Source organism: Chelonoidis abingdonii, chromosome 4 (assembly GCF_003597395.2).
Source record: "Chelonoidis abingdonii isolate Lonesome George chromosome 4, CheloAbing_2.0, whole genome shotgun sequence".
NCBI classification, from domain to species: domain Eukaryota; kingdom Metazoa; phylum Chordata; order Testudines; family Testudinidae; genus Chelonoidis; species Chelonoidis abingdonii.
Genome location: NC_133772.1, coordinates 120,791,786 through 120,819,002, shown reverse-complemented (window position 1 = coordinate 120,819,002; position 27,217 = coordinate 120,791,786). Strand labels below are relative to the sequence as shown.

Below are 27,217 nucleotides of genomic sequence, written 5' to 3'. Positions count from 1 at the left end.
ACATCTCGTATTTAACTAGACCGCTTATCACGAAAGGTATTTAAAAAACCCTTCCTGTTATCTTACTTTTCCAATCAAAAGTATGTTCCTTGGAAACAGAAAGTCATAAGCAGAAACTAGCATTGATTAATTTCACATGTGTCATTTTGGTATTACAGAGGGTAGTCTGAAGTGACTGCCCCAAAGTTTAGTAAAACAACATGTTAGACACTGGGGACACTCCACTTCATTGGCACTGTTAAGAAAGTGTCCTTGGTTTTGGGAGGCTAAAGAGAGGAAAACTCCACTGTGTTACTAGCTTTTCTAGCTGAGAGAGACTGACACTTCTTCCTGTTTCATCCGTGTTTTACTTCAATGATTGGCAAAGCAATTTAACCGTTATAAAGTCTCCCAAGGAAAATGGTGACTGAGAAACCTTTATCTGCAGACATCAAAATAGGAAAGAAGAAGAAATAACAGAAGTTCAATGAGTGTGGTTGTCCTATAGTCATTATGTCTTTGATGTAAAAGAACAGAGGACTAATCCTGAGCTTTTCCCCTGCCCTTGCAAGGAGCGTTAGTCATTCCCAAAATTGATATGAGGTGTCCCTTCCTAAACCTGAGATATGCTACAGGGGTGGTCTGTGATCGGATTGCACGAGAGAAAGAGAATGAGAGAGAGACTTGTTTTATTTCCTGTAACCGCCACCGAGCGCTGTAAAAGGCTCTTGTTTTTCCCGTGGCTGGGTCCAGCTGGTCCATGTAGGACATGATGGAGATAGGCTGGAAGATTTAGTCATGGGTATTTTTAGTAAAAGCATGGGCAATAAACAAAAATTCACGGGCCTGTCACTGTCCATAACTTTACTAAAATGCCATGACTATCTGAGTTGCACTGGGTCATGCTGCACTAGGGGGTCCTGAGGCCAGCCCCATGGGCTGCTGAGCAGCTGGTTGGGGAGGCGGCTCCAGCAGCGTCTGGTGTGCAGCTATAGGGTCAGCCACACAGCCACTGCAGCTGGGGAATTCACAGTGGTTGTGAAAGGCACAGAATAACACGGTTACTCACCTTGTAACTCCTGTTCTTCGAGATGTGTTGCTCATATCCATTCCAGTAGGTGTACGTGCGCGCATGCACATTCGTCGGAAAACTTTTACCCTAGCAACTCCGCGGGCCGGCAGGTCGCCCCCTAGAGTGGCGCACTATGGCGGGTGATATATACCCCTGCTGGCCCGCCCGCCTCTCAGTTCCTTCTTGCTGGCTACTCGACAGGGGGGAAGGAGGCGGGTATGGAATGGATATGAGCAACACATCTCGAAGAACAAGAGTTACAAGGTGATAACCGTGTTTTCTTCTTCGAGTGCTTGCTCATATCCATTCCAGTAGGTGATTCCCAAGCCTACCTAGGCGGTGGGGTCGGAGTGAGAGTCACAGTGCGCAACACGGCAGAGCCGAAGCCGCATCATCCCTGGACTGCTGGACTAGGGCATAATGGGTAGCGAAGGTGTGCACGGAGGACCAGGTCGCTGCCCTACAGATTTCCTGGACGGGAACTCGTGCGAGGAACGCCATTGATGCCGGGCTCTAGTAGAGTGCGCAGTTACACGCCCGAAGGGAGATGGGCCAGGTCGTAACAAGTTCTTATGAGGACGTCACCCACGAGGAGATCCTCTGTGAGGAGACTGGCAACCCCTGAGCGTTCAGCTATTGCGACAAGAGCTGAGTGGACTTGCGGAACAGCTTGGTTCTTTCTATATAAAAGGTGAGCGCCCTGCACACGTCTAGGCAGTGCAATGTTGTTCCCTATGAAATGAATGAGGTTTGGGAAAGAATACGGGAAGGAATATGTCCTGGTTAACGTGGAGGTCGAGACAACCTTGGGAGGAATGCAGGGTGTGGCCTCAGTTGCACCTTGTCTCGATGGAACACGCTGTACGGAGGGTCCACGACGAGTGCGCGCAGCTCTGATACGCGCCTAGCGGATGTGACGGCACCAGGAATGCCGTTTTCCAGGACAATAGAGGAGGGAACATGTAGCCAGCGTTCAAACGGGGGGACATAAGACGAGACAACACTACGTTGAGATCCCAGGAGGGGCTGGATGACGGACTTGGGGGTAAAGGCGCTCCAGCCTTCGAGGAATCTAGTCACCAGGGGTGAAAAGACGGAATGGCCGTCGCTCCCTTGGTGGAAAGTGGAGATGGCCGCCAGTGACCGCGGAGAGAGGCTATAGCCAGGCCTTGTTTGTTTGAGCGACCACAGGTAGTCCAAGACGATCGGGATGGAAACATCGGCAGGTGGAACACTTTTCCGCACACAGCACCTGAAACGTTTCCACTTGGCTACGTACGTTGTCCTCGTAGATGGCTTTCGACTTCCTAGAAGTACTTGCCTCACTGGGGAAGAGCAGTGCAATTCGGACCCAGTTAGCCACGCAGGAGCGCCGAGAAGTGAAGGGACTGAAGGTCCGTGACAAAGCCGGCCGTGGTCCTGCATGATCAGGTCCAGGTGAAGAGGCAGGGAACAGGGTCCACTACGACAGGTCCAGGAGCAGAGAGTACCAATGCTGACGTGCCATGCCGGAGCAATGAGAATCAAGTGGGTCCTGTCCCTGCGCGCCTCAGAAGGACCTTGAGGATCAATGAGAACGGAGGGAAGGCATAAAGAGGGCATTCCCACGGAATCAGGAAGCATCCGCTCCCAAGCCCGCTCACGGCCTTGGAAGGAGCAGAATCGGACACTTCCTGTTCATTGCGAGATGCAAAGGTCCATGTGGGGATGCCCCACCTGCGGAAAAGTGTAAGGACGTCGGGCGAAGGGACCATTCGTGGGAGCTGAAAGACCGACTGAGATGGTCCGCTAGGGTATTGCGCGCCCGGGGAGAAAGGAAGCGACTAGGTGGACTGAGTGGGCTATACAAAAGTCCCACAACATTATGGCCTCCCGCACACAGCGACTAGGTGGACTGAGTGGGCTATACAAAAGTCCCACAACATTAGGCCTCCCGACACAGAAGAGGAGATCTCGTCCCGCCTGCTTGTTGACATAGTACACTGCTGTGGGTGTTGTCTATAAAAACCGAGACACAGCCGCCTCGGATCTGCCGATGGAGAAGGCTTACCAAGCAAGGCGGACCACTCTCAATTCTCGGACGTTGATATGGAGAAGCAGATCGGGAGAGACAGCGACCCTGCGTCCTCAACGGCCAAGGTGAGCTCCCCATCCAAGTCCGATGCGTCCGTGTGAGGGACATCGAGGGCTGTGGAGGATGGAATGGCGCCCCGCACAGACGATGGACTCCTCAGCCACCATTGGAGGAGTGAGAGTACGTCCTGTGGAGTTGTGCGACGACGGTATCCAACGGTCGCCTGGCTAGGCATAGCTGAGGAGAGCCACGACTGCAGAGGTCTGAGCCGGGAGCTGGCGTGCTCCATCACGAAAGTGCAGGCCGCGATGTGGCCCAAGAGCGTCAGGCAGGTGCGAGTAGAAGTTAGAGGGTGCTGCTGTAACCTCCGGAGTGATGTCCGTCAAAACTGGAATCGGGACAAGGGAAGAGTGGCCGTGGCCGTGTAGAGTCCGGACGCGCCGATAAATTCTATCTCTGGGTAGGGGATAGAATGGACTTCTCCACGTTTAGCATCAGGCCTAGGTTCGCGAAAAGGCGGCTGATCATGCGGACGTCGGAGAGCACCTGGCTGTGCTGACGGCCCTGCGATAAGCAGTCGTCGAGGTAGGGAAATACGTGCACCCAGCTGCGACGAAGGAAGGCGAGCGACTACGGCCATGCACTTCGTGAACACTCTCGGGCCGCCGAGAGGTGCTGAACGGAGGACCGTGAACTGATAATGACGGCTGCCTATGAGAAAGCGCAAGAAGCCCGATGGGCGGGAAAACGGCGACATGAAAATAGGCGTCTTGCATGTCGAGGGCGGCGTACAGTCTCCAGGATCCAGGGATGGATAATGGTCCCCAAGGAAACCATGCAGAATTTCAACTTCAGTAAATATTTGTTGAGTCCGCGGAGGTCGAGGATGGGTCGCAGACCTCCCTTGGCCTTGGGATCAAGAAGTAGCGGAGTAGAACTCTGCCTTCTCGTTTTGTGAACCTCCTGAATGGCACCTTTGTCGAGGAGCGTTGCACCTCCTGGAGGAGGATCTGCTCGTGAGAGGGTCCTGAAGAGGGACGAGGGAGGGGGGGCGGAGGCGGGTACGAGGCAAACTGCAGGTGGTATCCAACGCGAGCGTGGCGGAGGACCAACGGTCTGAAGTGAGCCGGCGCCACGCAGAGGAAGTAGGAGAGGCGGTCGAAGAAGGGTGGAGAGGGGTTCACGGAGAAACTGGTACATTGCCCTCGGGTTGTATCTTCAAAAAGAGGGCTTCGAGCCGGAAGAAGCTTGGTAGGCCTTGGCCCTGACCCCCTTGTTACCCGACTGTCTGCGCCTGCATTTTTATGGCGGCGCCTGAGAAGTCCTTGTCTCGTCTGTGCCGGGGGAAAGCCTACGATGTTGTTGTTGTTGCGGGCGGAAGAGTCTACGCTGTGTCACGGGCGTATGCATTCCACGAGCCCGCATAATGACCCTGTTATCTTTCAGGCTTTGCAGCCGCGGTTGGTCTTATCGCGAGACAGGCCTGGCCCTAACGGAAGATCCTGGATAGTAAGTTGGGAGTTCCGGAGGAAGGCCGAGATCTGCAGCCGGAGATACGACGCATCGTGACCCCGGGGCCAGAGTTTGGCAGAGAGGTTGCGGCGTCCAGTGCCGCCTGTAAGGAGTGCATGCGACTTTCTTTCCTCGTCAGAAGGTGACGAACTCCTGACGAGCGTCTTGCGGGGAGAGCTTTTTGAATTATCAGCGCGCTGTCCAGGTGTTAAAGGAGGTAGCGGCTGAGTAGAGCTTGGCGTGGTTAGAAACCCGCAGCTGCAATGCTCCGCGAATAGAGCGGCCCAGTGGGTCCATCCTTCTTGCCTCCTTGGACTTGGGGGCTGCGCTGTCTTGCCCGTGGCGTTCCCTCTCGTTCACAGATTGAACAAGCGAGAACATGGGCGTGGGTGGACATTAGGTAGTCGTAGTCTTAGATGGGACCATGTATTTACGTTCTATCTCGGGGCTGGGGAACGGAGGCCGGAGACTGCCAGATGGTGTTGGCGTTGCTCTGTATCGTTTTTTATAAGGGCAGGCAACACGATGGTGCGTCAGACGTGAGTATACTGCACACAGGGCCTCAGTCCTCGGAGACTCCTCAGCCTGAATGTGTCATGGGCACGCCACTCGCCTGAGAGGGTCTTGGTGCGCCCTCAGGTCCAGGGGGGTGGACCCGTGGATGTCGTTCCCGCTAGCTAGCTGGGGGAGAGAGAGGTGAAGAGGAGTCCCTGGCAAGAGTGGGTCTGGTACTCCGCAGCTTAGAGTACCGGTTCAGGCTCCTGAGGATTCTCGCAGCTAGCGAATGGGACAGTCGGCCTTCCTCAGGGATGGGTGGGGGCCGTGACGCTGCAGCCTCTGGAGCCCTCCGCTCTGGGTCAGCGCACGTGAGGGAACGTGCGGAGCCCCGGGCTTGTGATGGACCCAGGGGTCCAGAAGCCCCAGTGCTGCGGGCCCTGCTCCTGGCGACCTTCGGAAGATAGCGGCAGGTCTTTCAGAGTCCAAATAGACGCTGTCAGTCCGGGAGGAACAGAGCCTTGTCGGAGGGCCATGGGGGCGAAGGGAGGATAGCGCGATCCACGCCCTTAATGGCGACGACCCTCCGAGGTGCGGAGATCGGTGCCGTGAGTCGTACTGGTGCCGGGACTGGACTGCGACCAGCCGGGTGCCGGGAGGTCGACCAGATCTGGACCTGCGGTGCGTGAGCGGCTCCTGGAGGTGGGCGGTGCCGTAGCGGTGGCTGGAGCTGGACGGTGCGGAGCATCTGATCGGCGCGATGATGACCGGTGCCGCGAGTACGACCGGTGCCGCCTAGTAGAGCGGCGTCGCGAGGGAGACCTCCTTGGGATCGGTGCCGGATTGCGACCGGTGCCGGGATCTTGAGCGGCGCCGGGTCGGAGAATCCGGGCCGGTGCCCTCATCGGGGTTGGCTTGCCTGGAGAGCACAACCCGCACCGGCGGTGCCGGGGTTGGGTGCCGGGGTTTGGGCAGCCAGGCTCCGTTAAAGCAATCAGTCCCGTGCCGACGAGAGATCTCGGGCATGGACAGAGGTATCAGCTCTACCCAGATCTTGGCGGGGAGCTGGAGGGATCGGACTCGACGGACCGCCGGGCCCGGAGTCAACGAAGCCCCTTGCACAGCCAGCACGGCCGGCGTCGGCAGGGGTGCTCCTTACGGGGCTGCTTAGCCGGGGTTGAGACGTGGAGGGCCTCTTCCCGGAGCCGGTGCGGAGAAGGCCCGTGCCGGTGCGTCTTCGTGGTGCCGGAGGATCGGTCCGGAGCGCCGCCTCGGTGCCGAAGGCGCGGGGTGAAGTGCCGCTTCCATAAGGAGCGTCCTGAGGTGCTGGCCTCGGTCCCTTTCGTTCGCGGACGGAAAGTTTACAGATGCGGCACTTATCTGAGATGTGTGATTCCCCGGGCACTTCAGGCAGGCGTCATGGGGATCACTGGTGGGCATCGGCTTCTTACAAGTCGGAGCACGCCTTGAATCCCGGCCAACCAGGCATCAGCCGGCGCCGGTGCGGGAGGGCTAGAGCCCGAACCGATACTATACTACAACTACAGTATGCTAAGTAACTATGACTAACATAAGACAGTAACGATTGACAAGAAGCTAGGATGTGGAGGTCACTATGCCGCGCTCCCAGTTCAACGACCGACACGGCGGTAAGAGGACTGAGGAGCGGGCGGGCCGGCAGGGGTATATATACCCGCCATAGTGGTGCCACTCTAGGGGCGACCTGCCGGCCGCTGCTGGAGTTGCTAGGGTAAAAGTTTTCCGACGAACGTGCACGCGCGGCGCGTACACCTACTGGAATGGATATGAGCAAGCACTCGAAGAAGAACTATGACTTCTGCGGCCTCCGTGACAAACTTGCAGAATTAGTCATGATGCCCATTTGCTCTCCCTTCCCCACATGAACTCCCGTGCAGATTCTAAAACCGTTTTCATAGCACACAGGACCTTTTCCCTCATCTAAGTTTCTAAACTTACTGCAAAAACTTCCCTAATGAAGCCCACTAGGGCTATTTTGCCGGATTTCCAGAATTTGTAGGTTGTTTGCTTTCTTAGCTCAGTTTTCCTGTTCCTGTGTTTCATTACACATGTTGATTTTGTTCCAAATCATCAACTCTCTCTTTTCAAACCTTCTGTCTGTTTTTTCCTTTTTCCAGCCGTTTTTAATCCATCTTTATTAAAACAACTTTCCACTTTAGTTTAGAGAAATTAGTGATTTCTTCCTATCATCTATTTTATGTGGAAAAGGTCCTATTCTTGTCTGGGACATCTGTGCCAGGTGAGACTGGTGAGGTCACATGTAGCAAGGGTTTGAGGCTAGTGTATGGTGTTTCAACAAAGTCAGCTATATCTCTCTGCTGTGTACTTGGACATTCTCAGTTCATGTCCCTATTTCAGGAGCACAAGTGTAAAGAGGTCAAGTTACTTGCCAATCCATGGCTTAAGCATTGCCACTAAACTGTCTTTGCGCTCACCTCATGTGCTTTCTGTCCACCATTGCCAGTGCAAAACCTTGGCTCCAAATCCTTCAAAAAATAAAATGAAAATAAGGCTTCAACTTATTCCTCTCAGCTATAGTTAGCAGTGATGTAGGAATACTGACCTGCAGATTCCAGCTGCTGGCTAACTACCTGTCTCTAAGATGTACAAGGACTGAGATAAAATTACTCCTGTTCTTTTTGCAGATACAGACTAACACAGCTGCTACTCTGAAACCTGAGATAAAATTAAAAATCTACTGTAGCCAGAAATCTCAACTTTTTAAAGTTCCCTTTCATTTTGAAATACTATAGTTCAAACTTTTTTAAATGACCCACTCTTTCTTAATTGCCCTCAGTTATAAAAACAAAGAAGCTACTTAGGCATCTGCTGCAGGGTTTTATTAAAAAGTTGTATATTTTCAGAATGTTTTATAAAATTTGAACACCTTTCATGTCTTCCCATATTGGCTACGTGCTATTTGAGTAGTGAAGCAATACACCCGGCTGGTTATCAGGTATAACCACGTTCTTTGTTACGTAATCTAATTTCTGAAGTCTGTACTAGGAAGATTTTCTCCCCCAGTTCTGTTCAGCATAATGGTATTTGAAAGTCACTACCTGTAAGTACACAATAAAGTCTTGGTGTGTTTTGGGTTTAAGTGAATCAGTGCTCTCGTGATCTTGAAAATGCCTGTCTCTGGGCCTCCTGTGTTCAATCAATAGGACTGCAGTATTCAAGCAAACTGAAGTTAGCCTGACTTATCTCTGAAGTCACAATCCTTTTTCCCTTCTTCCCCGCCCAGCAAAAGGGGGACAAATCTCATCTTCGTCTCTCCTCACAGCAATAAAGTAGACATGGGAGATCCACGTGCCTTCTTTTGATGTAACTTTCCTAGTAGCGAGGCAAGAAAAAGACGGAAGGATGTTCCCAATGGCTTGTCTACACATACAAATTGCATTGCTTTAACTATATTAGTATACTTAGAGGTATAACCTCCTTTCCCCCTGTGTAGGTGCAATTACACCAGTTTAAAAGTGCTTTATACTTGGTATAGTATGAGTTCTGAAAATCTAAGTACACTATATCCGCTGGATCACCCTTGTCCACAAGCTTGTTGACCTCCTCAAAGAATTCTAGTAGATTGTGTGATTTCTTTAGCAAAATGGTTAAGACACTGCAATCTCCTAATATGGATGAACTGATATATCGGTGCAAATGCTTTTTCTGTTGATATTCTCATTAAAATAGGTATTCATAGAGAGGATGGGAATCTAACGTGGTCCAACATTTGCTGTCAATACAAACTACTTGACCAGGCCTTTTCTTTGAGAAATTTCAGCAGTTAATTCTCATTACTTTCAAGATGGGAGCCAGTTAATAGTACACTTTCAAAGAGGATCACAAATCTCTCAAGCTGACTAAAAACTTAAAATGTTTTATATTCCAATTGCCAGTCACCGCTACCAAATACCAAAGGGTCACCCTTGGTCCATTGGGCTTCCAGGCCAGATAATCAATTTATCTGCTTTTAAGTGGATATTGTTGCCACCACACTGATAAAGAGGGAAGAAACTCTCTGATGAGTTTTTCAGTTGAAATTTGTGGGCCTCATAGCTCCAAAAACGAACTTGCAGGTAAGAAGATCCCATACTCTCTTGTCATCTGAAGATCTGAGCGGCTAACACAGCTGAATGCATATTGCTGTTAAATGAGTTTGAGTTGGATCTACTGAGGAAAATAAATAATATGTAGATAATGTGCCTTAATTTTTAGTGTATTTCAAACAGGTCAGTTGTAATTAAAAAAGAGAGTTCTCCCTGAAGGATTTGGACAGTTGTGCCAGTTTCTGTGTAGAGTGTCTTGGGCAAGAAATCTAATCATAAAAAGAAGCAATGTTGTCCATTCTTTATTACATGTATCTTTTTTCATTTGAAGGTTGGAATAGGCTTGCTACTACCAGATGCATGTTTAGAGGTTGATTTGTTCCTTGCATCAAATAAGGATTGGTTTATGCTAAGAGGTTCATGCCTCTGAGATCCCAGTTCAGTTCACCCATGTGTTTTTCCAACAGCACAGCAACTTACTTTTCCATTTTGCCAGGTTTGCTCTTTTATACTTTTGCCTGTCATTTTTAGTCAATTGAAGCTATGGTAACATTTATGCTTTGATACGTCTTTAAAGATGTATCTGTTGTTCTTGACTTGCCCCTTTTGTCTACCAACCTGAAGTAACCAGTTGAGGTGTTACACCCCTTGTTATAATAAATCACTTTTTAGACACATCACATTCTTATTTAGATTGGGATTTTTTATTTCTTTGATTGTAAAGGGTCACTGACAATCTCTTCAGTTGTTTCCTTTAAGGGAGATAAATCACATGCGGTGTCTGTAGAACCTGAATATTTGAATAGCCTATTATTTATTATTAGCCTGATGTAGGTTTGCAAAGGTGTCACTGAAGGCATAAAATGAAGTCAGTGGAGTTTCACAAGTGTCACTGAAGATGTAATTTGAGGTGCAGAAACCTCTCTTATGGGGGGAGATGGAAAGAATCCAGCTGCACTAGCAGAATCCAGGGGCTGTTTGTGGACTGGAAGTTGGGGGGTGGGAGGGTGCAGAGGTGAGTGAGTGAAATTTTCCCAGTCTAAGCAAATTTGATATTGACATCAGAGTGATATATGGGACCCTGCAATGACTCTTTTACAGTGTCACTTTTTTAGGATGGTGATCCACTTTAACTAGGTTGTACAATATGCATATTGTATTCTTGTTCTTTTTTTTCCTAGTCAGATCTATAACATATTACTGTTTGTGTCATTAAAGTGCATACAGCTACACTAAGTTACCATTGCTGTTGAAGCCTTGTATAGACCAGCATTTCTCACATGCGACCACCAGGGGGCTTTTCTTGTGTCCACAGCCTCCTGGGCTGTGATGTGGGAGGAGGGGGAGGGCACAAAGTAGCAGTCCTTTCCCCTCCCTGTTGCTCCTGGATGCACCACCTTGGTATTGGTTGCTGGGGCTGCCAGCAGGGGTTGGGCCCTACCCTCTTCTGGAGACACTCGGGGCACAATGCTGGAGGAGCATGCAGTCAGTGAATTTCCCACCTTCCCAGCGGTGATGGGGCTCAGGCTTTGGCCTTTAGCCCTATGGTGGTGGGGCAGCAGGTTCCATTCACATGGCTTCAGGTTCCGTCCCCAGGCCTCGGACATGGGGCTTTGGGCTTGGGGTTTTAGGCTCCAGCCCCATGCTGCCTCCCCCGATCCCGCCATTCAGGGCTTAATTTGTCCCCAGGTTTGCCAGGGGTGAGTAAGTCTGCTGTTGAAAGTGATACTTTTATGTTTGTTAATGTCACTTTTCACAACAGACTTAGTAGCTAGCAACTAATAAATTACAATTATTTGGACGTGTATAAGTGCATATTTTTTTTCCTAAAGCTAATCAAGTATTTTAGGAAAAAGCGTGAGAGTGGCCACCAGCCAAAGTTGGTGGCTGCACTCGAGGCCACCAAAAATTTTGTCCTGAAAACCCCTGGTATAGGCTTAGGTACCTGCATTGCCCATTACTGGAATATCTGAGTACCTTAACGTTAAAAATAGCATTTGTATATGTTATAAAATACAAAAAAGCAAAACAAGGTGATAATCTGATGTTAATACAGCATGACTGTTGCGCAGTTGTATTTTCTGATTTGTGACATTTTTTAAGTAACATTTAATTTCTGCCTTGCTTTGTTAGTGTTGAAAACTTGATTTGCCTATATTATAGATCTATGACGGTATTGTTATGAGGAGTCTTAGTAGGACAAATGAATTTGGATATTTCGTAACAGTGTGGCTTGCAAGTATCAAATGGAAAAACATGAAAGTATCCACTTGTAAATGAGTCAAGGTAAAGTTTACTGTCTTAGTTTACTTTCCTTGGCAACTTAAGGGTGCGGTTGAGTAATTCCGGGCAGGGCATTCTACAGTACAAATGTTAGGTAGGGTGTGTATGTGTATGTCGTCATTTGCCTAGTGTGAGCTGCTGGATTAAGTGTAATAGCAAAAAGGGCAGAGGGTTGGGGTGCACAGGTGTGCAGGGTGCAGCAGGGAGCTCAAGGTAGGGGGTTGGGATGCAGGAGGGGTGCAGGATGTATGAGGGGGCTCAGGGCAGGGAGTTGGGGGGCAGGGTGCAGGCAGAGTTCAGGTTCCGATCTGGCACCGCTTATCTAAAGCGGCCCTGGGATGGCAGCAGCATGCACCAGGGCCAGGACAGGCTCTCTGCACGCCTGCCCTGGCCCTGGCCCCGTGCCGTTCCAGGAAGCGCTGCAGCCCCTGGGGTAGTGTGGGGTGGAGGGCTCTGTGTGCACTGCCCTTGCCACACCTCCAGGTACCTCCCCCAAAGCTCCCCTTGGCCATGGTTCCCTGTTCCCGGCCAGTGGGAGCTGCGGGGGGTAGTGCCTGGACGCAAGGGCAACACACCCCACCTGCCCTACCACCTTGGGGCTGCAGGGAAGTGGTGCCAGCCGCTTCTGAGAGTGGCGCGGGTCCCATGGCGCCACAAGGGGCAATCCCGGGGGCAGGATCCAAAGCCCTGAAGGGCCAGATCCAGTCCACGGGCCGTAGTTTGCCCACCTCGATGTGGAGGGAAAGCAAGTACAGCTACCTAGAACCTGGAAGAGGTGAGAGGCAGACCAGTAGGATGGTTTCTAGTTAAATAACTGTTTTTAATGCTAGGATCACTACAGTTCTGAGTACACTAGAAATACCTTAGGTAGGTTAAGCATATATTTTAACCCCTCTTTGAATTGATTCGTTTGCATGATGATCTCATCTTGCTTTTGTTTATATAGGTTGTGATTAGTGACTATAAAACTCTGGGTTTAATTCCATGTAAATTTCTGATAGTAGATATAAAACCAGGAAGCAGCCTTCATAGTTGGTTCTTTCTCGTCAGCTCAACAATTAAAATGAATTGTTGTGGCTCACAGAAAATGGTAGTAAGTGTTAGTGAATACCCCTAAAGTACAATATGTGTAGAGTATATTTAATACCCTTAAATGCACTTTTGAAAATGTTCATGAGGTCCTTTATGTTGTAATGTTTAAGTACTTGGTTAGGTTATTTTCTTACATATAATATACTTTGGTAGGCCTCTGCTGTAAAACCCTTGCTCAGGGACCTATCAGGCTCTCCCACAGAAACACCTACACGAGGGCTTATAGGCATTTAGAAGAGTGAATTTACAGTCCTAGAGCTTCTGATGTTTCAGCTGGAAGGGGAGGAGAGTAGCAACCAAAAGAATGGACAAGATATGTGACCTCTGTGACCTCCTGTTGTCCTGAGATCTGAGAGAACATCCCATGGATCATATAGCACTCTTAGAAGGCGGGGATTTACAGTCACAAACAATCTGTGCCACACTCAAAGCCCCCCTCCCCGCCCCCCTGGGGTGTGTGTGTTTACAATGGGGCATTTGATAAGGTATGTATTATTATCATCTTACTGTGACGGGTTCCCTCCCAAGCTGCCACCTGGAACTGGAGTACCACTGAGCTTTCCGATTGACCAGACTGGGCTTCCTCTCACACAGTGCTGCTGTGACAAGCTGCAAAGCCCCCCAGCCTGCACTTTCACCAGCATTCACACAGGTAGGGATATACCCAGCTGCAGTTACATGCAGGCTGTCTAGCCACCAGCTTTCCAGTTTAGGACCCCAGAGCAGTACTGTCCTGCCCTGGTGAAATCTGGCCAGTATATGGGTTTAATACCCATTCCGCTTATCTCTCCAGGTGAAGAGAACAATGCATACTTGTGGTAACCAAGCAGAGATTTCCCCCAAGCACTGCAGTCAAAGCTCACTTGTGTGGATTAAAACATAAAATAAGTTTATTAACAACAAAACATAGATGATAAGTGATAGCAAAGAGACTGAAGCAGATTACCTACTAAATTAACAAATGCAAACTAAGGCTAAGATACTAGTAAGATAGGATATGAACTAGTAAATTCTCCCCTGAGAGATGATATAAGCAGGCTGCAGATTCTTAAGGGGCAAACCGCACTTGCTTTACAGTGTGGAATCCCCTTAAGCAACCAACAAAAATTGGTTATTTAATAAAAGTGAAACTTCTAATAAAAGGTAGCAGAATTGTATTTGGATGTTTGGGGTAATTTGGGATTATTTCAAACTTGGCTGGTCGTCTGTTGTACATGTTTCACTGTAGTGTTTTAATTAAACATACTTGAGCCAGGAGAATTGGGGAGCTTCAGGTACTGGATTATAAATTAATTCTTTTGAGATTCTCCAAATGTGCTCTTGTTAAGACTAGACAGATAATTTGGGGGAGACGTGAATGTTCTTAATTACTTTTTTAAAAACCATTTATGAACCCATCACTTCTCTGTTGTAATTTATAAAGGATTTTAAGCTATATTGAGGCTTTACTTTAAGAAGAAGGGAGGCAGGGCTGCCTGTGTTGAGGAAACTACAGTATGTTCAGTAAGCAAAACAGAGACTCCTTCAGGGTAAGTAATCCTTCTTTATGCTTCCCCTTAGCGCTATCCATCTGCTCTACAGAGTACACCTGCCAAAGTAGTTAGAACACTAGAATGAGCATGTTGTATGTGATATTTAGTTATTTATTTGTTCATTTAAAAAAAAAGGGGAAACAAGAAAGGAAATTACATCTGGGTCCAGAAAGGGCAGAGGGTGGGTGTGGAGGGAAAGCATAAAGGCGCCTCTTGAGACAATAGTATGACGTAAACTTGCTTTCAATAACTTTTTGCTTTAAGCCATATTGTAAACTCAAAAAGTCTTTAAGAGCCGATTTAAGAATTAATCCTTTAATATAGTTGATTTTGACCAAGAACTGGAAGGTGTCACGTTCTTTGCTATGCAGTACTTTCAAAGCACAAGGGCATGCTTCTGCCCTCCCCTCGTCCCAAATAATTGAGTGTGTGCCATTATGTTGTCCTGAACTGCATCTTTAGAGAAATGTTTTTCTTAGTTTTCATTATTACTCTTTATAAGTCAGGGCCCTATAATGGTTTCTTTTTCCAGAATTATTGTAATATGTTCATTTTTTCTTCCACCTACTGGTACATATTTATAGCAGCAAATCAGCCAACCCATCTAAATTGTGAAAGAGACAGAACAAAATGAAAATAAATTAAGACTGTTCAGGTCTTTGGAGAAGTTAAGTCTTGCTTTCAAAAATACAAGTACACAAATTAAACTGAAAAAAAACAGAAGTACTTGTGGCACCTTAGAGACTAACACATTTATTTCAGCATGAACTTTTGTGAGCTACAGCTCACTTCTTCGGATGCATAGAATGGTACACACAGACAGGAGATATTTATACATACAGAGAACATGAAAAGGTGGAAGTATGCATACCAACAGGAAATTAAACTGGGATATTTAAGGCCTTATTTCAGCATCACATTTTTATAGTAGATCCCTGCATCACAGCTTGTAAACTTGATTGTTTGTAGCTTTGTGAAAAATTGTATTAGTGTTGATTATATAAACATTGGACCTTAGCCTTAATTATGTCCTATTTCATTATAAGGAAAAGTTTTAATCACAGGTATTTTTAGTAAAAGTCATGGACTGGTCACGGGCAGTAAACAAAAATTCACAGCCTGTGACCTGTCCAGGACTTTTACTATATACTCCTAACCAAAATTTGGGCAGGGGAGGGTGGGTGCTCAGTGGGAGATGGGGGGCCGTCGGGGGGAGCGGTAGGGGCTGGGGGAGGCAGCCCAGGACCCCCGCTGATGCGGGGGAGCAGGGAAAGGTTGGCAGGGCTGGCAGGATCTCTAACCGGCTCTGCATGTCCCTCAGCTCCTACAGCAGAGGTTCTCAGACTTTTGTACTGGTGACCCTTTTAACACAGCAAGCCTCTGAGTGCGACCCCCCTTATACATTAAAAACACTTTTTTATATATTTAACACCATTATAAATGCTGGAGGCAAATCAGGGTTTGGGCTAGAGGCTGACAGCTCGCGACCCCCCATGTAATAACCTCACAACCCCCTGAGGGGTCCTGACCCCCAGTTTGAGAACTCCTGTCCTACAGGGAGGGGCAACCAGTGGGGCTCCATGTGCAGCTCCCGCCACAAGCTGGGAACTGCAGCCAGTCACTGCAGGGGCAGTGCCTGTGTGTGCAGGCAGTGTGCAGAGCCACCTGGCCCCTCTGCCTAGGAGCTGCAGGGACATGCTGGTGGGAGCTGGGGAATCCCCCATCCCAAATTAAGTGTCGCCCCGCATCCCAACCCCTAGCCTCTAGTCCCCCTTCCACACACCCAAACTACTGCTCCTGGCTGCTGCAGAAGTCACGAAGGTCACGGAATCCATGACCTCCGTGACAGACACACAGCTTTACATAATGAATTAAAAACCTGTCTTCAGTTCCAGCTGCCAGTTTCTGATCCCTAACACCTAAACAAGTCCAAATACCACTCTAGTGGCATCACTGCCTTCAGTAATGCGGCATCTGATGTCATAAGACCATAATGCGGCATCTGATGTCATAAGACAGTAATGCTAGCATGCAGTCCTCTCAAGAACAGGGTGAACTCTTGCTCAGCTAAGTGTATATTTAATACTTTTTTGGTCAAGAGATTTATAGTGCCATTTCCATTCTTTTAAATTGTGAAACACTGTTAAAGCATTTTTGCAAATGTTTTTCAACATTATTCTGGGTGAAATCCAAAATCTCCTGTACATTTGAAGTGGCTTATCTGGCTTCTGAACACCAGGATTGAGTTATCCTTGGATATACAACTTTACCATGTTTCACTTTTATGTTGGGTAGCAAACATTGTTTATCTCCTTGTGTCTTTACTGTTTCTTCTTTCTTCCTGTTTCTCTTTGTCTGTTCTCCCCATCCATTGTGCTAAATCTATCAGCTGGGCACTTGATTCTAATAATTTCACCTGTGACCACTGCAGATTGCAGGTAGTACTTCAAGAAAAAGAAATTCAGTGTTTTAAATTTTTTTAGACAGTATATTTTTATATTTAAAGTAGGAGTCAAATCTGCTACAACTGATTATTGTACCCAGTGTCCAAGAACAGATTCATTTTACACTAACAGTGTTGTGTCTGGTTTGATTTCTGTGGTCCCCCATTTAATCATGAATGTTGTTGTTAAACTGTTTTGTTGCAAAACAAGGATGGATTTAGGTGTAATCTGTATGAGTGGGAGATTATATTTTATTTATTGGTATGGGTAACAAGTATTGTGTGATATCTGGTTCAGTTCAGTACATACAGAACTACCTCTTGTAGTTCATGTGTGTGTGGTGTGTGTATTTATATATACACAGAGTCACACTTTTAAAAACATTGTACAGTGGGAGTGAGTTGTATCTCTGCCAATATGTGCTAGCTCGTTTCTCTGAGAGGCATAATAGAAAAACTGAGGCTAGCTGAGTAATCCTTATCTTTTTTTTTTTTTTTTTTACTGGGGTGTAGTCAAGCTCAGACCAAAAACAAAAATAGTAGTCAGTCTTATACTAGTTATACTGAATTGGCTCACTCTTTATATATAATACCTACTTATCACCAGTGAACCAGAAACTCAAAAGTTACCACAAGAAAAATGCTATTTAAAAAGCAAACAAACAAAAAAACATTGGAGTAGCACAGTTCATTTTTAAAATTTGGCTCTTGTACCTTGCACAAGCATAGCCTCTTTTGCTATTTTGCTATAAATTAAGTCTGTATGATAGTCATAAAAAACCAAAGCCTGAAATGTTCAAACTGGCATCTGAATAAGGATTTTACAAACCTGAATATGGAATTTAAATGGAATATGGAATTACACTGACACTCACTGCTTTGCACAATATTAATAAATAAATATATTTATTTGACGGATGCAATCCAATCAAGCCACGCCACAGTAACTAGCAGACAACCCTCCAACATTCAGCTGGATGACCTTAAGTGCTGGACCTATGACTAGCAGAACATCATCTGGAACCTGTTTGACCAGTTGACCAAGATTTGTGGCAGTCCTCGAATTTGATCTGCTAGGTGGGTCCTCCGTTTCTCCAGACCTCAGACAGACAAGCTGCAACTGGTTACTTATGGGGGACGCATTGTGACTACTGATCCATTATCTCCCAATAAATAAAGAAGCAATCTGCATAAGAGGTCAGTATGCAGACAGTGGTTTCATAGAGCAAGACCAGAGAAGTAACTCAGTACAATGTGTTCATACTGATGCTTCAGAAGCCCTATAAAATCGTAACTTCTTCTCTCATCTGTTGAGCCACTTCATGCTCCTAGAAAACATGACAAGGAGCAGACTTTGAAGGAAACAAGATGAGGCAGAAAATCATCAAATAGACCCTACAGGGGCCTCCTGTTCTTACTCTGCGTGGTCAGCTCTCCATAGCTTTTCTCTTGGACAACAGTAAGAGCATCTGGGAGCAGCTACTGTACATGGTGCACTCACCTGATTAAGCAGCAGATTGAGTTACCATTGGTAGGATCAACAATTACTGCCTTTTGACCTTTTTCCCACCCATAACAGGTTTGCATGCAGGCTAATGGCACCATCACGCCTGTGGGAAACCTGCCCGTATGCCCTAAATCCCTTGAGGTGGCCAAGGATCTGCACAAACAGTCTGTGTGTCTTTGTGGATGATTTTCCATCAAAGGTCACACATCTTCTGCCGCATAGTAGCCCCCAAGTACCTCTCTGGGGAGAACATCTGGTGGAAACTGCAAGTTTTAAACTCTAGAGTTTTCTGCCAAGATTTTACTCTCCTGTGTGTTGAGATGAGAAAAATCTATATAAGGGCCCAAAGATGAGAGTTCATAGTGTAGAAGCGCACTAAACAGATGCTCCTTGAAACTGAAGTCTTGTGTAGATTCTGTATTACATATAATAATTTGAGAGGGGCATGGTAGGGGAACCTCAAATGTAAATAAAGGCTCCTCACAGCTTTTACTTGAGCATGTTTCTGCTATACAAATTGGATATAAATGTTGTGTAAGTACTTTGGTGTGAAATAGTGCACATCCCTCCAGAGCCCCCCACGTATTAGTGGAAAATGGACCTTAAAGTGGACACACATCCTATGAAAATAGAGTCTAAAATATAAAATTATTGTGTTGTTTTTTTTTTATTCAGTGGACAAATTTTATAAGTACAAATTTTTCCTTCCCAAATAATATCCTAAGGGAGTGCATTAAGTATTATATACGCACAACAGTAGGAGGAACAGCTTTATAGGTCAGAGATAACACAAAAACAGTCTTGAACTACTGTTTGGAATACTTTGTTCCTTACACCTGAATGTTTTAAAAAATGGCCAAGAATGCAGATAGAGAGAAGATGAATGCATTGCAGAGATCCTTTTGAAAATCCTCAGTTGTAAATAAGTAAGTGTGGTTATACTTTTTAAACTCTAACTCACATGAACTACGTTGGCTGTAAATATTCCTCTCTCCATGCTGTTCAAAAGTTACAGGTGACAAGTTTTACGCTATTTCAGAAATAACTGCTTGATAATGCAAAATCTGAGTTTGGATTCCACACAATAATCCATGTAAGTAGTATATTAAGTAGTCTCTTACATATGTTAATATGAGTTAAAATAAATTACCTCTGCTGCAGCAAGTATTATCTGTTATGTGAATATGCAGCACCTTGCACATTTTGGGTGCTTGTCATAATAAATGCCCCATTTTATCCTGCTGCTTTCTTAGGCTCTTAATTTTAATTAATTCACAAGAATTGGTTGACTTTTCCGAGGAATGGAAATCTATTTGAATTTATATAGAAGAAGACATACAAGTTAATGAGGATCATAGACTATTTTCCTGAAAGTGCACTGATCAGAGGCACAAAACCTGTATTGTATCCAGCCCAAGGTCATTGCCTTGTAAGCAGAAAATGAACACCAGATCTCCATCAGGGAAACCAGTGAAGCATTGCTATCTGTCTAAATGGCCATCATTGCTGATTGTTTTCAATGGGACTGATAGCTAATGCCTTTTATTGTTTGCAATGGAAGCTGAAGCCAATCTGCCTTCAGGTAAAATGATGGGCTCCCTGTTCTGAGGTAGAGAGGAGCACTGTGAGGAGAATAGAGGTAGTGGTCATATTAATAGGGGGCAACCTGTGGCCACAGTCCCATTGTAAGTAACAGATTTTGAAAGAGGGTAGTTCATGAGTTTGTCTGAAAAACATTGTTCTACAGCTTCTGCTGAAAGTGAAACTTTCAGTTGTGAATTATAATAGGGATAAATTACTAATAATCCTAAAAATTTCTTCAGTAATGACCCATTACACCAGGGCCGTCCTTAGCCATAGGCAGAACAGGCAGCCGCCTAGGGCACCGCTAGGTCTGGGGGCACCACACCACCGGGAGCCCGGACAGATGGGAAGCAGTGGAGCATGTAAGAGCAGGGCTGCTGGGTCCTAGAGACAGCTGAATGCAGCACAGTCCGAGGGAGGGGATTGGCTGCTGGGGTCTCTGGAAAGGGGTGGGGGAAGGAACTCACCTGTAGGGTGACTAGATGTCCCGATTTTATAGGGACAGTCCCGATTTTTGGGTCTTTTTCTTATATAGGCTACTATTCCCTCCCACTCCTGTCCCGATTTTTCACATTTGCTGTCTGGTCACCCTAGGTGGGAGTAACTGGTACCTATATAAGACAAAGCCATGGTCTGTTGGGCTGGCGGTGGTGCCCATTGGTGTGTGATCAGACCTGAGGCTTTGCTGCCGCTGTTGCCACTCTGCACCCCAAGAGGTGGATTTTGGGGTCCTGCAGTTTTCCACCTATCTCCTCCTCTACCTGAGCTTGGGACAGCAGTCTAGGGTGAGCCAAGCATGAAAGCAGTACTGCGTTGCCATTTAGATTGTCAGTTTAACAAATTTGTTGCCAAAATGCTTGCTAACATCCTGAATTCAATTTCAATTTTTTTTATAAAAAATCAGAAAATTAGTTGTTGACAATTATTTGTGACAAGTTGGTATGGGGAAGGGAGTGGGCCAGTTTTCATCAGAGAAACAAAAATGTGACTGGCTTTCCTATACGTGTTACTGCTAAATAGAGCCCTCCAACACTGTAATATGCTCATCTCCTTACTTGTATATAGAGCAGGGGTCAGCACCCTATGGCACGTGTGCCAAAGGTGGCGAGCGAGCTGATTTTTGATGACACACAGTGGTGGCTGCAGCTCAGCCCACCGCTGCCCTAGGGTTCCGGTTGCTGCCCCTTGCCACTCTGGAGTTCCCGGCCACCGGCCCCACTCGTGCCTGTGCTGGCCTGGGACCCCAAGGAACGCCCGGCTGCAGCGGACTGAGCAATCTGGAGGCTGAGCCCCAACTGAGCCACTCAACCCACTATCGGCCTGGGGTTCATTCACTCAGCTGGTAGCGGGCTGAGCAGGACTAATTCAACGAAATGGAAAACAAGAGCAACTAATGACCAAAGTGCAAGACCTAGACAGTTGGTCCCCAACCTTTTTTGTCTAGCGAGTGCCAGATGAAGGCTGTGGCAGTGGACGAGCATTCCGCCAAAATGCCACAAATTCGGTGGCATTTCGGCGGATATTTTCTGCTGGCCAGTACGCAGGTGCACTGAGAGCCTCCTGAAGCACAGCGATCACTTTGATTTAAATGAACTTGAACTGTATGAGAATGAGGACACTGCTCAATGCTGCCACATGCCAAAATCGATGATGGACATTGTACAGTTTACTCATACCAGCAAACTTGTTGACATATTCCTAATGTGTACATTGCCACTCGTTATTCTACTGACAATTCTGTAAGAGTGGCATCAGGAGAATGGAGTTTCTGAAAACTAAAGCTCAATTACAAAACTATCTCGCTCTACAGAGGGCAGGACACTTGACTGGTCTTGCTGTTCTTGCAATCAAACAAGAACACTTTGTCTTTGTCATACGATAACATTGATACTGATTTTCAGAAAAAGCCAGAAGATGCTTTTAATTAAAAACAAATCCTTGTTTCAATACCTCTTCACAGAAATTTCCAATAAATGTTGACAAATTAAAAATTATATTATTTGCATCATTCTGTCAAATCAGAATTTTTCTATAGTGCTCTTCAGTCAGTAGTCCAATCAGCATTACAATGTGCTTACTAAGTAAACTGGTTTTAATAACATGCATGTGGCAAGTTTTCCACTAGTGTAAGCTTATGTTTGTGTTGCTAAGAGCAAGACAGGCACAGGGGCACCAGTTTAATAATCTCGCCTAGGGCACCATAAATCCTAAGGATGGCCCTGCATTACACCACTTATACTCAAGATTCATCTATCTTCCAACTTTGGTGTAAATTTGTTCTAAACTCAGGCGTTGTCTGTTAGGACAAAAATGGTCTCAGAACATTGAATTTCTTACATAACCTGGTAATTAATTTTACTTATAAATTAAGGTTTATTTGTAAAGTCTAAGAAAATTAATTCAATACTCAAAGGGCTGTGGTTTAGGGGAGTGTGTTGTATATTCTGCCCATACAACACTGACAACAAATCCCTGTTTAAAGTGTAGAACCTCCAACTCAGCCTTAACTACAGAGCTCCAACTGCTGCTCCCACATTGTACTCCTTTCACTCTAATTGCGGTTCTACTGTGATATAGCCCAGTGATGAGGCTGTTTATCAGTGAGTTAGTTTAGCTATTTGTGGTGATTTGTCTGTTATATAGTACAGGTAAAAACATTTATACTGATGTTTACCCATGCAACCTTAATTCAGTCCCCTTATGCATATGCACTATAATACCATATCTTTAATTATGTTGTAATCACGTACTATTAAGGACCACTGCCTCAGTCAGAACAAGAGGGGGTAGAAGTAAAATTGTGTGGGCAATTATAAATCTGGCATTTTCTGACTTTCAAGTGCTTGATTTTTGCAATCTAAATAATTTCCATTGAATGTAGCATTTTTGTATGTAATAGAGAATATACACTGCAGAGGATATGGCATTGAACACAGAGCACTTTGGAAGGAGAGAACCCATAGAGCAGATCCCCAGCTGATGGAATTAATGCAAGGAAGAAGAGGATAATATACACTACCTGTTTTCTTGGCCTTGCCCAATTCCTTACTGGCAGTGGCGGCTCCAAGCGTGTGCCTGGAGCGGCAAGCTGTGGGGGGCGCCCTGCCAGCCCCTGTGAGGGCGGAAGTCAGGCAGCCTTTGGCGGCTTGTCTGTGGGAGGTCCCTCAGACCCTCGGATTCGGAGGCAATTTGGCGGCAGGTATGCCGAATCACCATGACCGGGGACCTCCCGCAGGCAAGCTGCCGAATCCGCAGGACCGGGGACCTCCTGCAAGTCGCCGAAGGCTGCCTGACTACTCTGCTTGGGGCAGCAAAAAAGCTAGAGCCGCCCCAGCTTACTGGATCAAATTAGTTTATTGTATTTATTATTCAGATGCACTTAAGTACATTTTTTCAAATTATCTCTTATGAGAGATCACCGCAGATGTTTTACCTCAGTTTAGACAGCTAAAATGTCCATCTAACCCACAGATGATTATTTTGTTACCTAATTGTATTATAATGTTTCCCTTATCTCCACCCATCCTGCATGATGGTATCCTAGTTAGTATTGTACTTCTGACTCTGCAGTTGAAACTCCAATTCAGTTTTATGATAAACTAAAAATGATCTTTGCATTTTTAGGAGTTTTGAGTTTATCATCAGGCCGTTCTAGTGAAAACATGCAATATAGTGTGTGACTTTATTATTTATACTGTAATGTAGGTGTCTGTGGCATTTGGCAAAGAATCAAAATAAGCCCTTGCCCTCAGAAGCATACAAACTAAATGTAAAATATATAAACAGTGCTGCTTGGCTATTGTGGACAAAAAAACCTGAAATACTATTAAGAATGATACATTACTGGGATTGTGGGGATGATTCTAAGCAATTACCAGAAATAGCACTTTTCAATTTCAAAGTACTTTTCGATATTAGCTAATTAATTAAATCACATAGGTCCTTTTTAGAGAGGATTAGTGAGTATTAATATATTATATTTTATAGCTGAAGAAGCTGAGGTGCACAGTATGATCAACCTACCTGAGACCACAAAGCCAAGTATATGTCACTCAGAATTCAAACTCAAAAGTTCCTTGTTCCAATACTTAAGACCATATATCTCTGTACAGAATCCCTGAATCCAAACAGGCCTCTATATCACAGTCTCAGAAGAGGTCCCCAAATTGTGTTTAAATATTGGATGGTGTTCTCTGTTGCTCATTATAAAAGGTTTAGGCCTATCTTATACTGCCTTCCTCTTATTGGACCAACCTTTGTTCTTGCAATATCAGTTCACTCCGAGGGTTAATTCTGTCTGGGTTTTCTCAAGGAATCTGGGGATGCTATTTTCAGCAGGGGGTAGTTACTTTACTTCTTCTTAACAAAACATAGTGAAAACCTTTGCAGATTCTTCCCACAAAATCTATGTGAGCAAAGTAGTTCCTTCCCCAAGTCTCTCTCTCACACCAGTAATTCCAATACCATGATTCCCTGGATCTTACCTCAGAGCCTCAGCAATAAAGGGCTCCAAACAGTCTCCCTTGCTGTCAATTTGTTTTTCCTGGAGCAATTCCTCTCTGCAGTGGCTCCAGTAGCAGTCCATTTGAAGCCCCACCCCAGCCCCTCAGCTTTCTGGAGGGTGTTGCAGTTTTTGGTTTGTTTTCTGCTTTCCTCCCTCTCTTCTCTCTCCCCCTCCCCTCACCTCCCCTGCCCAAATACTCCTCCCAGACACACACTGTTTAGGTCACCAATTTTGAAAAAATCTAAGAATGCTTAACTTCAGATAGTTCACAGAAAACCTGAATAACTAAGCATACTGTACTGTCAGTTTTCTTCCTCTCTTCCCCAAGTGTGATCATGGCCAGAAGAGGATGGATCACCTCTTTACTGAAGTCTTTGGCACCACGAGTCAGGATTTCATCATTCTTTGCACTGATGATTAGCAGAGCATAACAGCTCTCTCGAAGCTGAGGGGTTATATTTTTGTTCTTTGCTTATGTTCTCAAGAGTTAGTGAAATGGGCTATAAAATCCGTGTGATTCTATGCTCCACTGTGCACTAACTCACAGGCTTCCATATTTATATTGAAACTAAGATGTCTGGTAGGATCCTACAAATGCTTATTGCCATTTCATTTGAGCTACTTAGGGTCACTATTTGCTGTGTTAACAGTAACTTTTCTTGGTGGAAGGCAATAAATGACTGTACAGTATTTCACTGGCAAGCTATATTGTATCACTAAAATGTGTACAGTATTTTCTCTACATTGTGGTGATTCATGTTTGCTATTCTGCCAAAGTTAAATAAAAAACCTGATAAATGGCTTTGAAAAGACAAGGATGCCAGAATGTACATTATTATATCTTGGGGCTTTTTCTTTTTTGTCTCCTCCCCCGTTTTTGGGAGCATTAAAGAAACTTACACTAAAGTTTACTATGTGCTTGTTCCTGTGATAAATGCAATGGATTCTGGTGACATTTGAAAGTGAGTAAACAAAACTGATCTGACAAGGAAAGGATGCTATACACTGAACTATCTACGCTATCAAGTAAAAATCATACTTATCCTGCCCTACTCAACCTCTGTTGCATAAATGACTATTGATGTTTTTGAATGAAAGTAACCTTTGTAAATTTAGCCTTACATGTTATGTAACAGTTGGGGTTTTAAGAGTATTATGACGTCAACTGCTTGGTGCGTATCTAAATACAGTTTAACAATTAATTTTGAGGTGGAACTGAGGAGTACCTTTGAAACCCTTTTTTTTTTTTAATTGCAGCATCTGTTGCTTTGAGTTTCACTCTAATGCAGTATTTTTGCTACTTTAAATATGTTAGATGTAGGTCTGTGGTGCAACCAGTACATGTTGTAGCATCAATAACATTTTGAAATTGATTTTTGTCTGTGCAATTTTAATGTGAAGCTCTGACCGCTTTACCCTGGTAAAGCAAGCAATAGTAACTTGTGCTTGTGCATTTTAGCTGTTTATGTTAGAGGGCCCTGGACACTACATTTTGCTGCAGTAGAAAAGGCAAACAAGCAAAAAGGTGAGGGGGGGCACATGTACTCCAAAACTGTCATGGTAACTGTTCATTTGTGGCTTGGTTTGAGTACTACCAGAACTGGCAGGGTAATCCTTCAAGATAGCCAATCAAAAGCTTTAAACAGCTGAGACCACATATTGAGTTGACCTAGGAATTTGCAGTGGACTGTGGTTTTCTATCCACTTTAACTCTGAACTTTGTTGGCTTTCAGCCGAAAGCTAGAACCACACCTTTTAAGATGGTCAGGCTTCTGGGCAAAATTGAAAAGCGCTAGAGTCTGGGACAGAGACGTTCTACAGGAGGAACCTATGAACATCCTAAGCCTGGGGAGAAGACTAAGCTGGAATTCATTATTGGCTTCTTTAATAGAACCCCAGAGTGTACACAGACTGTTTGGTCCATGGTAGGATGCCAATTGCTTACAGAAGCACTGAGTAGGGAACATATGAGGCTGAAAAATGAGATGCCTCTGTTACTATAACAACAGGTAATTCCAGTGGCTGGCAGGGAGGGACAGTCTGATCCTGGCCTACTTCTGCTGTCGAGGCCTAGATGTGTGTTATGCTAGGTAAAGGGTTGTGGAGAGACAGATGCTGAAACTAGGGCTGCAGCACCCCCTGACTTGAAGTGGTTTCCATTATATATAAGATTTACACTTTGCTTTAATGGCTCAAAGCACCCCCACTATAAAAATTGTTCCAGTACCCCTGTGTGGAGACATCTGTGTCAAATGATGAACAGGAGCTGCAACCACAGTGGGCAGATGTTTCCATTCATAAAATGAGAAACAACTGCCACATTATAGTTCTTCCAGTGGTAGATCTGGAACTTCCTATAGCTGATCTTTTTAAGATCCACAGATTAGAGCAAAGGCTATCATCACTGTACTTTATCACACTGCTGATTTGTCGCAAGGACTCTACACATGGCCACAAAGTTTGCCAGCATAGCCAGGAGGTCAGTCTTGTGCAGCTAGGTCAGAGGCAGAGAAGGAACAGTTACTGAAATACAAAATTTAGTATTTATTTTTTGGTAACTGGTTTAAAAAATACCTCCCTCTCCTAAAAGACCTGAATCAGAGCTGATTTATTGGCTGTTCGTGATATGTCTGCTTTGTAATAGAAACACCCCTGAGATTCCATCTCCATCATCATCAGTTAAACTCGTCTCTCCAGTGTGTGGAGTTAAACTTTGCGCTTACTACTTTTGTGATCCTTCGTACACCAGTGTGATAGTACACTTGGTTTTTGGGGGGGAGTCATACAGTTGTCCACATTTTATGAAGATTTCAAGAGAACCAGGAATCATGACGGTTGTCCTTGCCCCTCCCTTAGCCAGTCCCCCTCATATCAAAAAACTTCCTGTGCACTCAGTCCAAATTGTGAGATGTGGGTGATCAAAAAAGAACTATATTACCCTGGTAATCTACAAACCAAAATGAAAATCTTGTGATTTAAAAACAAAACAAGAACAAAAAACCACACCAAAAAACCTCCAACTACCATTTAATCCCTTCCTGAGAAATGTCACTCG

At 45.5% G+C, this 27,217-nt stretch overlaps 1 protein-coding gene across 16 annotated transcripts in view; it reads left to right on the top strand.

Annotated features, from left to right (window-relative positions):
- Positions 1-27,217, top strand: part of FOXN3 (forkhead box N3) — a 326,921-nt gene that overhangs the window by 226,985 nt on the left and 72,719 nt on the right. The window lies entirely within an intron of this gene.